The sequence below is a fragment of the Coptis chinensis genome, chromosome 2, assembly GCF_015680905.1.
Source record: "Coptis chinensis isolate HL-2020 chromosome 2, ASM1568090v1, whole genome shotgun sequence".
In the NCBI taxonomy this organism is placed as follows: domain Eukaryota; kingdom Viridiplantae; phylum Streptophyta; class Magnoliopsida; order Ranunculales; family Ranunculaceae; genus Coptis; species Coptis chinensis.
Genome location: NC_141457.1, coordinates 90,631,397 through 90,647,500, shown reverse-complemented (window position 1 = coordinate 90,647,500; position 16,104 = coordinate 90,631,397). Strand labels below are relative to the sequence as shown.

The window sequence follows — 16,104 nt, the reverse complement described above, 5'->3', positions numbered from 1 at the left end:
CATGTTTTAACTGAATTGGCTAGGGTTCACTACACCAGAATTGCAGATTAAGGACGAATCTATAAGACTGATTTTACCGTCCTTAATAAAGTACTTGTATACTCGTCGTACACTCTTCAAGACCGTCGCAGGTACAAAGTCCAGGACTCTTTAAAGATTTGACCTGCTCATAATAGAAAAGATGAAACCCAGCCGTCGTAATCCCAAACATTTTTTTAAGCCTTCCAAAATCCCCTTTTCTTTGGACCGTGTTTTACGCTTCACTTCAACCTAAAAAATCCTCTTACGCCTTTAAATGCGTGGAAGCGCCCCATAATCCCTTGATTTGGGTGAAGAATCATTCTTCTCTCATGGGGATCGATTCGGAATGGAAGAAGAACCATTTCAAAATCCTATATTTAGCCCTAGTTATTCATCCAATGAAAACATTTCAATCAAAATTAGTACATCCCCATTTCTATTCCTCTTTCTAAAAACCTCGCCTCAAAGCACGCAGCTGTCCATGGTGAAGCTCAATTCCAACGCACAACTATTCTCAACTCCTTAAAAGAGGAGCAGCTTCTTGAATGCTGTTTTTCTGAAATGCTATAATAGAAAGGAATGTGTAGTAGCATCAGCTTCTCGAATGCCCATCAATTGTTTCGGAGCAGCAGCCGTCGATGAAAGATTTGTTTCAAGAACGTGTCGGATAGTTGAGTCAAGTATGCGGTGTGTTGGATTGTTAATGGGGGTGATGAAGGTAAAGGTAAATTTGTCCATATTTTGGCTGCTCATTTTGACGCCGTTGCTCGTTGTTAGGTATATATATTGTTGAAGGCAGGAAACGCTTATCACAAATATAGGGTGAAGAGGAACTGTTAGCCCAAGGTCCGTGGTGTTGCTATGAATCCTGTTGAGCATCCTCATGGTGGTGGTAATCACTAGCACATTGGGCATGCTAGTACTATTCATCGTGATGCCCCTCCAGGACAGAAAGTTGGGCTCATTGCTGCTAGGAGGATCTGGTCGTCTCCTTGATCAAGTCGCCGCCTTCGCCGCTAAAGAGAAGGCTTAGATATTATGCGTTCGTTCTCAACTTTTTCTTTCGAAGTGATCTGTGTCAGACATTTGTTATTCACATTTTAAGAAAAAAAAGGTATATATATTGTTATTATTATTATTTTTCTAATTTATTGAATTTGTTTAGTGTTTTTCTTTTTATCTATATTATTTATATTAATATTGTCATTTTAATTTTAGTATGTAAGTTGGGATTATTTGATTGGGAACATGTAGTCAACGTAATCGTGTTGTCTAAGGTGGCCCTGAAGCCGTTGTCATAGGAAGACCAAGATGTCAGCTGGGAAACCAGAATGCCTCGCTCATGCTCAACGACTCTATCTTGGGGCAAGAGTGTAACTAGATGTAAATAAATTTGTAAAATGCATAGTGACTAAAGGTAGTTATACAGTAAGACTACTAGTGTGTACTAAGAAGAAGAACTATGGGTTGTGATAGAAGGCTTTGGTATATTGAAATTACGAGTAGTGGATAAGCAATATAGAAGTATAATATGTTGTGTAATTTACATGTAAAGGACCGAGTCATTTACATGAAATAATGTTAATTATTAGGTATATACACTTTATAGGTGCTTGTTTATATATCTTATGTGGAAATGATGAAATGAGTGTTTATATACGCTTAAGTTACAAATCTTTTTCAGCTCTTGATGTCATCTAGTCTGGAGGAGGGATCATAGGAAGTGTTCGTCTTTAGTTGGTGTAATTGTCAGGCATTGTTAAGGTTTAGTCTAGTTATTATACATTCACATTATTCATGTACAAAGTAAAATAAAATTAGTGGAAGTTCATTGTTTCGACGTTTGAATCGTAAATTCCAAAGATTAGGTTGGGCGCAATTCAATTCTACTAGCTTTAGTCCTTGCTTTTTGTTTTATGTTTGCTATCTACTGATCTACAAACACGAGTCCTTATATAAATTCAAAAGGATTATGGCACGTTTTAGCTAAAGGAATCCCAGTTTTTTTTAAAGCTTTTGGATCATTGCGTTTATGTACTTGTTTCTCAATTTGTTTAGTATCTTATTGTTGATATTCATGTGTCAGGGTGCTGGTATTCAAGAACTAAGGTTCTAGCTGCTTTCAAACACTACACCATTTGGGTGATTTTGTAACATTTGGGTTTTTTTAATAGTAACACTTATCCATCCGTTAGCAAATTATTCACACTTATCCATCCGTTAGCAATGCTATCAACCGTTGCTGAAATACTTGAATTATTTTCTAACATTTCTTGAGATATTTAGTGACGTTTCCCTATACGTTAGAAATTGTGAAATGGAAAAAAGAAAAGAAAAATCAGGTTGGAAAAAAAAGGAAAACTTAAGCGGGGAGTTTTTCACCTCTCGCTCATCGAAAAAAAGTGGAAAAGAAAAACCCTAAACCGTAAGGTTGTTCCTCACTCGGTGAGTCTTCCTCTCCTTCTTGCTCTTCTTCTTCCTTCCTCCTCCTACAAATTGTCTAGAATTTTGATTTTGGGTGGCTAGGGTTTTGATTTTTCGTTTTCGTTTTGTATGGCTAGGGTTTGAGATTCATTTTAGGCATAATTGTTCGATCTATTGAACAAAAGGTTCTCTTCAACAAAGGTAAGTAACTATTTGGTGCGTGGTTGTGGTTTTCCTTATCTCTTTGAACATGTTTAATTTTGGCCGTTAAATATTAATTTCTAAGTAACAAGTTTATCTCTGTTTCCGAAGATTGTAATTCAAATATCAGACAAGATGAGAGCTTTTCCATTTCTTTGTTCATCAGGTACTAATTTCTCGTCTTTTTGAGTTTTTAATACTTTGGTTTTGAACCAATTTACTTAATTTTGATTATTCTTTGTCGATTTCATTATTTGGGGTTCAGTATTTTAAGTTTTTGAAGGTGCATGTTGCCATTAATTGCTGTTGTTGATTCTTAATATGTGCTTGATCTGCTCAAGGTAACAACTAATGTAGTGTTTTTAGTGTAACAGTTTTTGACATTAGGCTTTTAGCTCATGGGTTTGGCTGAATTACTTTAAATTTTTATGTAAAAGATTGTATCTTTATAGCTTCATATATGGTCCTTTCATGTTTAGTTTCTAGTGGAAAAGGTAATTTTGGTTCTTTTTATGGTTGGCGTCATATGGTTATTAACTTTATTATATAGTTCATATAAGTTACATTAAATTTACACAACATGCATTTGAAATGCTTTGTCGATCAATGTATGTTATGTGTCCATATATATTACTCAACAAGTGTGTCTTTGCTTGTTTAATATATTTTGTTGAAAATAATTTTGTTGTCATGTTTTATGGAACTGGAATTATTTGTAATGGTTCATTAGAGTAGTGGAGTTCTATTTCCTTTGTTTTAATGGTTCTTTGGGTCAGATTTCGTAATGTATGATGCGTTTTTCAAGTAATAGAAATTCTAGCGATTCGGCGAGATACATCGTGGCAAAGGAAGTAAATTTTTATCGATGCCAACATTATGTATGCTCTGTTAGGAATCCAAATCGCGGGAAATACTGGCGGATTAGAGGGAAAGGTATATAGGCATGATAGATTACTCGGCTATCATTCTCTGGGTTACGGCAAATGCGAGAACTAGCTGCGATTGCTTTGTCTGCGCAGGATTTGCAATAGTAATTTGGACCCAGTGCGGTCGCGGTCGGTGCTCTTGGAGCACTAGCGGTGGGTGCTACTTGGTCCCATTGCAGTTGTCGGATTTCTTCGCTATCGTTGTGGATGCGGCAGTGGCTAGTGGTATAGCTTCTGAAAAAGGAACTAGAAAAGATGGCCCACCGCCGCCCGATAGTTTAGGAAGGGTTTTTATAATGTTATCCTTCAAGAAGAACCTTTAAAGTCCACCGGTAAGTTTACTTCGAGTCTTACGTAGAAATCTCGCTACTTTATAAAATTACGACTTTTGCATAGATTATTATGAGTACCTAGGACCTAGATTCAAAATTGTTTCTGAAAATGAAACACCGTAATGTTAGTTTTAGGGATGCTCTATAAATCCTTGAAAAAAGAAAAAAAGAAAAAAAAAAAAACATTCTTTTTATGCGTCTAGCCTTTCCTCTCTATATATTCCTTTAGCATTTTGGTGTACCATTGTTTTATGTGTTGCGGTGTTGTTTAGTTGCATTTTATATTCCATATTGCGATTTGTATGGCCTCTTCCTATATTTTTGTAATGAATATGTCCTTGTATTTTAGGTCAAGCAAATCATAAAGTCCTTCGGATGGGCTCCTTTTCTTCTGTTGTAACCGACAACTCCATGTTGAGTGTCTTGTTGTTGCTATCAAAGTACAGATTGAGGAGTGTGCCCATTATCGAGACAGGAAATCCTTTCGTTAAAATTTTAATACCGGTCGGCCGGTGGTGCAAGGACTCCAAAAAATGCAAAGGAAGGGATTGTTTGATTACATTGCAAGTCACCCAATATTTGATTTTGGACTTCCTTTTACGTCATTATGAGGAGGTGAGTTACTACTATATAGGTTTCTTGGTTGACCGTCTATGTTTCTTGGAACTTAGGGCTCACATTGTGTGGCAAAGAAATTCTAACAATAACCTTTTGAAGTATGACACTGATTTCCTCATTTCCACATCCCAGTTGATCTTTTCAAAGACATTTCTATCATTAGGATCATTATAACATAAACTGCTGCAACCATATGTCAGGAACCCCTTATTAGGGAGTCATGGTTTATTTGTTTCTATCCTATATATAACATAATCATTGCATCATCTTATGCGTTCTCCATCACTAAGACATTTACAATCAACTATTCATGTTAAGCGACATGTATATGCTATATAGGAGTTGATTGGGGGTGGAATTTAGACGTTGGAGCTTATCTCTTTATGATCAAAGAATATTCTGCTGGACAAGGTATTGATATACAAAATTTGCAACTTGCTCTTAAGTGGCAATGTGTGTTTCATAGACTAATTCTATATATGCATCGATTTATGACTCAATTTCGCTTAATTTAATTGGGGTTTAGATGTAATATTACTGGTATTGATATTTGATGCAACTAGTTAGCAAATTTATTCACATTGATTTTATTTGGTCAAATAGTAATGGTCAACTAAATGTAGTACACTAAGTTGCGCCCTGGTACGTTTGATATTTTTGTACTTGTTTTCATAGTATTAATCGGGTGAATTACTCTGTGTGAGCATCTTGAAGTGGATCGGTAAATATAGGAGAGCCTCATGGTTATATACTTCTATATGTATGGGTTCCACACCTTATGCTATCTAGAAAATTTTAATTGGAGGTGGACATGCAGGATGAAGAGGAGGTGGCTTTCACTAAGGTATGCTAAATTTATTAACAAGTTTGTATTGGTTATATGCTACACATGCCTCCTTCTTGAACCAAACATGAGCTGGTCTGCTCCAAGTGACCCAGTACAGAGGGGGGATAAGAAGAAAATAGAAAGGGGTATCCACTGTTTTTCTCCTCCATTTTTCAGTTACCTTATATCAATAATAAAAAATGGGTGAGGGTTTTAATATATGCTTTGCTTAGTTATTTGACCCCATATACATGTACATCACATGATCACACTACTTTGATTTGTTAAGATTTTATTTTTTTTCAGATTTGATTATTTGGTCTTGCTTGTTTCATATGCTCACAGTCTATTTGATGAAAGTTCCTTAAGGGCTTTAGTTTTTATGCTTTTACTGTTTTTGAAAATTAATAATTACAAACAATGGTTAGTGAGCATAAAAGTCGTGAGTATAATTTGGTGGTGCCTAAGCTTAGTGAGCACATTATAGCTTTACACTTTATAGCTAGGACCACTAAATCACGAGGTATTGTTTTACTTAGTTCAAGAGCTTGAGAATATTTTATCAAGGTTTATTAATTCGACATATAGATAAGTGGTGTTGATGATTAATCATCTTTTTGCTGTTTGAGCATATGACGACTAATACTTTAAGTGACAAGTATCAAGCCATGTTGGACAACACCAACTTAACTAAATTCACCGTTATAGTCATAGAATAAGCTCCAATGACTTATTGACCCTGATCAGGCCTTTAATGCTAAGGATAGTGCCCTTTTTAAGCCAGTGAAGCCCTTAAATGACATGCTTTAGCTCCAACAAGAAACAAATGAGGATGGGGATAAAAAAACTTATGGGAATTGAAATTTCAGCTTATAACGGTGAATTTGACCATGAGCAATCTACGGTCAATGATAAGTTCCAGGGCTCCAATCAACTCCACAGTTGAAACAAGGATGTAGATTTCTAGACGATGGGCAAAGTAACTGCTCATTAGAGAAAGAGCATGGGGACCTAGAGGGAGAATCAAAATCTGTCGAAACTACCTGCAACAATTCAGTTGCTGAAACTACTTGCGACAATTCAGTGGAAGTAGTTAGTGTCATGGTTGATTCTTCTTTGACATCTAAGGAGGTCGCCGTCAAAGAGGAGAACTCTGTCGAACGTTCTAGGAGTGGAAATGGTTTATCTTGTCATTCACAAAAGGTAGAGAAGAAAGCTGAATCCAAAGGTGATAACCCACAGATAGAAGCCCCTCACCCTAATTCCTATGGAAAAAAGACTAACAGGAAGATCAAGGTACTTAAATAATGATAAAAATGGTTCTTTACTATTTGTACCGCATTTGCTCTCTTTCTCTGCTGAACTTGCCCTGGTGTGTTATTTACAAGAAATAATGTTATATTAGTGATTCATGCATTGGAGTCCATCAAGCACTGTGATTCTCAAGGAAAACTTGTTCAATTGTGAGATATTAGTCTAAGCAAAAGAAATGACTCTTTCAACAAGTTGGTTTCTCAGTTCTACAAGTTTCTGTTGGCGCTGACTTCTCCAAGTTTTATAGAACCTTAAGCCTAATGTAATTGGTTTGGACTATTTCCCATTTGACGCATCCTATGTTGCCCTTCATTTCCGACATTCTTATATTTACAATTAGATTAGATTATTTATCTTTATATGTACTGATATGTGTGTATGCACATGAGATTAAACTTCATTGATATGCAGAGGTATCGGATGCATAGAAGACACATTGTCCAAGAAGGATGATGATAGAAGATGGCAAACATCCAAGAGGACCCACTCCAAGGGTTTATCCACACAAGCCCATCATGGCATTATCCCCATACCATACTAATCATAGTTTCACACCAAATCAGTTTTATCCTATTTGGGGACACCCTAACAATCACCATTCAAGCATGCGGATGTGGGGTCACTGGCTTCCCTACCGGCATCCTCGGGATAGCTGGTCTTGGAATACACATCCATGGGTAATTTTGTTATTTTAGGCCGATGCAGATATAGAAGATTGCTAACTTAAATATCGGTGCTAAAGTCGTTCTTAATTTGCTCCACATTCAAATATAGCGGTGTAGCCTTGTGCTAATTTTATGAATATGTTATATATGTGTTTTAGGATGCATGCGGATGCATGGGGCGATCTATGATGCCGCCATCTCGGGGCCTTGCTCCAACTTCCCTCAGGTGAGGCTAATGGCGTGTCTATACTCACACTTGAATACATACGCTTTAGTGCCTTGCTAAATTGGATTTTAACATTATAGTGTCATTTTCTTAAAATGGTGCGAGAATGCTACGGATTTCATAGTTTGCACCCATTTGAAGAATGTATCAACTCACCAAGCAATTCCTTTGACTTTCATCGGTAAAAGTCTTCTCGGTTATATTTTTCCTTATATATTTACTCCGCATTACTATGTACTAGCCTTTTGTTATTAAGAGGTACAATCACTTAACAGGTCCGATAGTATTTAGCATTTATGTTTGAATGGTGACCCCATGAATCTTCTCAGACAAATCCTATTGGGGGGTCGACCTCAAAGCCGGCTATTTTGTATAGGTGCCATGATGCAGTAGAACTCCATTCCATTATTTTATCTATATCTTGTATAGTATGGTTTACATTTAGGGTTGGGGGTATCATCACACGTCGCGCCTTCACCAGAAATTTTTTATGTTATCACGTTTGAACTACTGGTTGAGCGTTTCCTCTTCTATCTCTAAGTAGGCAATATAGTCGAGGCAAACAACTTGACCTTCTGTCCTAATGTCAAATAGATAATGGGGCTGCACATAGTACACCATCACATTAGCAAGGACTTAAACCATGACATCCTAGATTCCTAATATCCTACTGAGGAGGTGTGGATCCACTAGACTGTGGAGTTTGCGGGATTGTTTTTTCGTTTGTATCTTGTGGTGAAAATAGTGTCAGACATCAAATGACACTAGAGTGTCAATTTCGACAAATACTGTATTTATCCCATAGTAAATGAATACTATAGTGCAAGGTAAATAAGGAAGCTTCATTATAAACCGGGTATTGTTTCATCTCGTTTATTGATTTGTTCAAGATGCTCTAAATGGAAAAATATGTCGACTTTTAAAAGTTTATAGAATTCCAAGTGTTTCCATGGATCCAAAATAAACAAATTTCTATGTTGAATATATTCATACAATAGCTACATAGTTAAATATCTTTTGTGGTAAATTGTGGCTTCATTTCGTTTCTAACGGTTTGAATCAAGGGTTTGTCACCTGATCTAATATAGTATTTGGTTCGTTCATTGCCTATGTGAAATTGTTCTTATTTGTATGGCATCTTCGAATATGGATTGAGAAAACTAGGCTGATAAAAAGTAATTCCCACCATCTAATAACTTTATAAGTAATCAAACAATATCATTTTTGTAGTTTACAGCCGAACTTAAATTCTTTGACATGAAAAGTTATTATATTGTTACAGGTAATGAGGCATGATTTACAGGTAATGGAAGTCTACATTTTGAGATAAGATGTTTTACATTATTGAGTATCTTTGTCATTTCGATTGGCTTATTTATGAACTTTGCTTGATTATAGATATGCCAAAGAAGGAAATCCATCTGAGTTAGCAGTGATAGACATCTTTGTGAGTACAATTGATCCTCTGAAGGAGCCTCCACTTATCATTGCAAATATTGTTCTATCGATCCTTGCTGTGGATTATCCAATCGACAAGGTAGCGTTTGAGAGCTACTAGGACTTATTCTATCCATGCATTTTGTTTACAAAAACTTATTTTACTAGTTGTTATTATATTCTTGGTTGTTTTCTCATTGTTGAATCTAACTTACACAAATTTTATTTACTACTATGTATCGATCCTCTCTATTTTCTTAATTTCCTTTTGGTGTCATTGGTCTGGTTGCAGGTGTCGATGACTTTTATGATTGCTAGAGGAAGGACAATGTGAGAGATCAAAATGTTTCGTTTTAGAGCTATTAGGACTTATTCTATCTATGTATTTTGTTTACAAAATACTTAATGAGTTTACTGATTGTTATTATATTTTTGGTTATTATCTCATTGTTGAAAAAAAATGTAATCAAAGTTAAGACTTCATGCGACTTATAAATGAATTATCGAAAGTATGTTTGGTTCAAGTGTTTTTCTTTTCGTTATTGTACCTAAGTGTATGTTTTAAGTTTTTAGTGGGATGGATAGGTTGTGTATAATGTGTAGGATATATATATGCTAGCTAGGTGGCGAGGAACAATTGGGGTCGAGAATATTTAAATTTTTTTTTTTTCAAATGTTTCCAAATTTAGCTTAACGGTTGTGTATCCGTTACTAATGGAAGCATAAGTAACGATTCTGAGATCCGTTATAAATAAAAATTGCTAACACTTTTATTTGTTGGAAATGAATTAAGAACAAAATTAATAACCGTTACTAATAATTTACTAACGGTTGATAAGTGTTGCTGAAATTAATTTCAGTAACATTTGCTAACCGTTGGTAAATTTGCTAACACTTTATAACCGTTACCAATATCTGTTACTAATATTTGTCACGCTTTTGTGTCGACGAAAAATAACCGTTACTAATATTTTTTGTAACGGATGCATATCCGTTACAAATAAGCTGTTATGGTGTAGTGAAATCTATCTTTTTGGCTTGTTTAGGCATGTGTAAGATGTAGCTTGGCAAAGTATATTAATCGGATTAAATAGATTGGTATTAATTTTCATAGTACTTTGTAATTGGCAAACATGAGTGTTGTTAACAAGTGCTGCCTACGTGCATGTGCAATTAAAGAAAGCAAGCTGAATTCTCCAAGCAAGCTGATAATATAGTATGTAAGCAGTAGTTTTCTTGGTTTAGTTTTCTGGGGTCGGTTCAGAAGAGTCCTGAAAAATCATGCTTGGGAATGAGGTCTCGAGGTTTGAATAAGATTTTTAGATCTGCAAGTCTTCTTTCCAATACAGTTGGATTCACCTTGTTTCAATATCTGCACAGTAAGGTAAGACTGTTTTAATACAGAGAGGTCCGTCAGGATTTTTCTGACCAAGTTCTGTGTTTGGTCGCGTTCTGTGAATTTTCTGTTAAGAACCTGCTTTCATGGTCTAAACGTTAGTTGTAGGTAATTTAATTATGTTTCAAACCCAATTTACCTTGTACTAATCCAAGTTATACAAAGGAAGTTACGACAGTTTTAGTGAAGAAAGGTCAATCAATATTTTTCCTGATAACCTTCGGTTTACAATCAGGTCAAGTGAATTTCTGAGTGGGAATTAGGTTTTTGGGTATGAACAAACATTGTAGAGATTGGAGTGTAGTTTCTGACCCCTTTGGATTTGTGTCAATCCAACTTATATAGAGAAAGTTAGGACTGTTTTAGTAGAGTGTGGTTAAACATGATTTTAATCTTGGCTATTATAAATATGCTGAACTGATTGATTGATGAGTATTTTCCTATATAATACAATGTCTGTTTGATTATTATTTTAAATTGTGGCTGAAATTCATATTCTTGGCATAATGATATTTGCTTAGAATGCATGATCTTAAGCTTGATTATTATATGTTGAGATTTGCTTGGAATAGCGTATTGTGATTGACTTGAAACTTTGTTATGTGGATAAGGACAAAAATGAAAGGTGTATACATAGTCTGATTAGGTTATAACTACCAGAACTCCTTGATGTTTATTTTACCCCTCCGGAAGGAAACTAAATGCCTTAGTGCCGATGTCTTGAGGAGTAGGGCCTTCCACTTCTGAAAGGGAATGAACTAAGTGCCTTTGTGGGGATGCCCAGAAGAAGTGGAAGTTTATTGTTAGCCCTTGTGTGGCAAATTGATTATATTTTCTCCGTCTATATTAGAAACGTTGAGGTGTGTACTTGTTAGCCAGTTGAGGCTCTTTTTGGACTCATATAGTCTGGGCTTCCGCGTAGCCATATTCAAGACTGATGTCCCACTAAAATATGGCTAACGGAGTAGTTCCCATTATATGAGGGAGGTGTATGGGCATTGTACGATCGGCACATGGGTATGTGCGATCGTGGTAGGTTCTAAACAACTAAATTAGGTCCACAATAATTATGCAAAACACTACGGGAAGTACGGAATATAATTAGTATCAAAATCTTAATTTCTGCATCTCTTCTTTAACTGGAAATAGAGAACATGCAATATAATTCTCGTTGAGTAGGTGGCTTTCCACATAGGATTTGAACTAGATAACTGTGTATATAAGGTAGATGGTGCTAGGAGGTGCTCATGGTATATAAGGTACTTAATGCTAGGAAGCACTCCTCTTGTCCAGACCATAATGAGTCTATGGAGTGTAAATGAACATAGTGATTTCGTGGGTATCTCTTGAATGAGTTCAGGACAAATAATTCTTCATTAGATATGATAGCTGATTAATTTTTCTCAAGTATTGGACTGTTTATTGATGGCTTTATCTACTTATATCTACTGTTTATCTATTTTTCTTAAACTTATATCTACTATTTGTGTGTACTAATGTTGATGTATGAAGTCTATCTATCATATATGCCCTTTTTTATATATCGGTTCTTTCTTGGCAGCTCGTGTTGTTGTAAGTAGGGACAAGACCAATGATGTTGGGGCAGTCAAGCAGGTATATATTGTATTTCCTTCAACCTCTCTATACCTAGTTATGCTTTATGACTAATTTGGTGGGTTCCAGCCTTGCAGGACCAAGAATGAGAATGAACTAGTTGCTTCCCAAAGTTTAGAAGGACTTGAGGTTTATAGTTTGGATGGTAAGTAGCCTACTAGATACTTAAACCTTGATGCATGAATGATATTATTAGGTACAAGAAGGGATACCAAAATTCAAAAATGGAGAAGCTTGGAAAAATGTTTCCGGCCCAGTTTTCTTATACCTCAATTCGGGTCCGTTGGAACAAAGAGGCAAACACTTTGGAAGGCTGCAGATCACCAGGTTGATTTTATCTTTAGTAGATTGATTTTGTCAACATGAAGTGGCCTAAGCCCTTCTTGTGATCTTAACTTATAAGTTTTGCTATATATGTAACAATGTCATTTTTTGTTTATAGATGGGGTGTGAAGTGCAAAGTTGGCCATATAGTTTTCCACTTTCAAATGATTTTCTTAAGTATGAACAAAGAGGTTTGGTCTACGGTTACTCGTCGGAGACAGGTTTTTCTCTTTGCATACATTGTGCTCACATGATATCAATTTGATGCATTCCTTTATTTCAAAATTTGTCTCAATCTCGAATAAGATAACAATAAAAAGTTTGATAACATTTCATGTAATAATTACAATATGAAATTAGTGCTCTTGTTTTTCAATTCAGGTACATCAACAAATTAGATATACATGTGGGTTCCGCTCATGTTAGGCTAGCTTTATCAGGAGAAGTTGGATCTTGGCAGAAGGCAAGGTTGGTTACTATAACTTAACTACTTTATTTACGTACTTCTTATATGCATGGGTATTATATTATGGGTACCTTTATATTATTCATTGATCTGGCCATAAGTAGTCTTGCAGAGTAACTTCTAGTTTCATTCGGACGAACCAAAGTCAACTCTTGTGAACTCACTTCTATGTGTGGAGTGGCGCTGGACTGATAATACTCCTACCGTGTTGCTTGCCTATGTTTGGTCTAGTTGCTTGTTTCATCTCTAGAAAACTCTCAAGGTTGTTTACCCTCATAAAAGGTTGTGCGATTCACATGAAAGAACAAAATGTGCAAAGGTGATGAAGATCGGAATTTCAAATTACAAATCGTTTTTTTCATTATGTTCTTATTTTGTCTTGTATATTTTGAAAGCCTATCTAGTTGGTGGCAATTAAAAGTTTGAAAACATTGTAAATTTTGGAAATTATCAATGTATTATATATCAATTTTTGAAATGTGTTGTTTTAGTATGTTGTTTGTGTAATTGATTATATGATCTGAGAAACTTCAAATCAGGTAGCAGAAAGCGGGGTAAATTTGCATAATTTTTTTTTAAAATTATTTTAAAATAATACGATGGGGAACAATGTTGTTAATTGACTTCTCCAAAACAAAATACAACAGAAATCCATGTCTTAAACTCATACCACAAATTTACGACGGTTTGTTGAGTTCTAATTTTGAAAATTCGCTGCTGCAATGCAAATGTAATTTACGACGGTTTTGAGTGTCCTAAATTTAACGACGGCATTAACTGTCTCATGCCCGTCGCAATTCTAATGTAGCCTACCACGTTGTTTGCCGTCGTTAATATTAACGACAGGGCAATACGCGACGGAGTCTAGGACACCATTTCCCGTCGCAAATCTAGATTTAGGACGGATTTAACCGTCGTTTTTTGCCATTTCTGGTGTAGTGGTTGCAGTGGGTTGGTTGGATGAACTTGATGAACTGACTGGAATAGCTTGGATTTGCTTCATCAGGGATGCAAGGTCTTCTTGAACTTGTTGAAAATTGGTCACTTTCTGATCAACTACTGTGGCATTGTTGGCTTTGTGCAAAGGCGGGCGTCTTGTTATATCCCAACAAAAATCAGAACTATGATTTGTGCACTCACAATGCTCACAAGGATCAAAACCGCCAATACCACGACCACTCCCTTGGTTACGACCACCTCCACATCCACGACCGGCTCTACCCTCCTCTACCTCCATTACCACGACCAGAGGAGGGGTTGTTATTGCTATTTGGAGGGATCAATAAAGCCGCACTGTCATTGTGCCTTGGAGGAGGTGCAATAATACGAGAAAGACAATAATAGGCTTCAGACAGAGTAGGGAGCTTAGATTCAGTTTGAACTTGGGCTTTCACATTAACAAACTCAGGACGTAGCCCAGATAGGAATTTTGAGACTCAAAATTCCTCTCTTTGTTTCTTCAACTGATTTATGTCTGTAGTAAGTGGGTGATAAATATTCAGCTCTTCCCACTTGCTACGAAGAGAATTATAATACTCAGAGATAGACATATTGCCTTGAGTGAGATCAAAGATGTTCTCATACAACTTAAAGATGCAAAAAGTATTCTGAGATTGAGAGTATGATTCTTGTAGATACTCCAAAATCTCCTTAGATGTTTTGAAAAACCGCACAATATTACAAACATCCTTCTCTATAGTATTCCACAGAAAATTCTTAACCAAGGCGTCATCTTTCGTCCAGGTTGTTTTTCTTTTATCATCTGGGGGATCTGTCAGATTATTTTCCTTACCATTTCCAGTAAAATAAACAGTAACTGCCTCTACCCATTGAAGATAATTGACAACACCCTCCAATTTGACAGAGGCCATACCAACAGAGAAAACAGATGTATTACCGAATTCATTGGATTTTGGAACAACATCAGTCATTGTAAAGAAAAGAAAAACTCACTTGATGAAAAGGCAAAAAAACTGCGAGATATAGTACTCCAAAGCGCGTGCGCGCTTCGAAGACTCTTGAATTGAGCGCGGGCGCGTTTGTATGAAGAGATTGAGAGAGACGGCGATACTGGCCTTCCCCTTTTGAAAACGTGATGTACTCTTCTTTATCAATACCGAGAGATTGCGGAAGCGAAACAATACTAAGACAACAACTAATACTAAAACTGGAACCTTGAAACTGCGGATCTCTCTCTTAGCATTCTCTAAACAGAGTCGGCTCCGATATCATGTTAAATTATGCTAGGAGATACATATAGTGGTTAGCTAGTTAGATTACAGAGATGTAGTGGAGAAGAAGAAGAAAAGATGGAGGCACAAGAAGAAGGTAGGGTTTAGAGTATATTTTACTCTAACATACAGATCATATATTTATACTGGGGTGATATACTTCACCGAAATACCAACTACTTAAATAAGATACGGTCTCACACTTATAGAATGTGTGAGACTGACTCTACATACTTCAACAAGAACTTAATCAACAGTTCTGAATAATATCCTGTGCAAGTCCTTATGTAATGATCTGTTTTTTTTTTATCGGTAATGATCTTTTGGAAGCTTAAGTCTGCAGGTAAGTAGTATTAAATTTATTTTGAGTCTTCTGAATGTTTCAATTTTCATGCTTTGTTGGATTCTCATTTGTCAGTACAGTTTATCTTTGATAATCATTTGTTAAGCCATTAGATTTACATTTCATTGTAGTCACTTAAGGACACTGATGGAGACTTAAATATTAAGCAGGATGCAACTCTGGTTTTATGTTATCCCAGCTTTTCTTATGAACCTCTTTTTCTTTTGTAGGGACTGAGTTTAATGAGACTAAGCGGTGTTATTCGAAAAAGTTAACCAATCTACAATTCATGTAATTAAATAGCATCTAAAGACTATAATTCACTTTTGAGTTTTTTTAAAATGAAATTCCATTTAGTACAAACTTACAGTAATGGTCTTTGTTTACTCTTCATTTTATCTTTTCCAATCACTGGCTACACTGATGAAGTATATGAATGCAAGGCCCAAAATATCGATAACGATCAATATATCGGTGTACCCAAAAACCGATATATATCGGATATTTCGGATATATCTATTTTTTTTGGTAATCAGTCCAAACTATTTAAAATATCGGAAATATTGGATATATCGGAAATATAATATCGGAAATATCGGATATATATCGGAAATATATTGGAAATATCAGATTTATATTTTAAAATGGTCAAAAAGTCAACCAATATATATCGATTATATCGGAAATATCGATTATATCGGCGATATAAAGTTTCATATCGGAAATTCCGATATATATCG

The 16,104-nt window shown here is 35.7% G+C and overlaps 1 protein-coding gene across 1 annotated transcript in view; it reads left to right on the top strand.

The window, feature by feature from the left end:
• LOC147518844 (putative LRR receptor-like serine/threonine-protein kinase At1g53440) overlaps positions 1-16,104 on the top strand; it is a 44,050-nt gene that overhangs the window by 11,149 nt on the left and 16,797 nt on the right. The window contains exon 8 of the mRNA XM_086590560.1: positions 15,595-15,655. The gene's annotated coding sequence lies outside the window, so the exon portion shown is untranslated. The remainder of the gene's footprint in view (positions 1-15,594; positions 15,656-16,104) is intronic.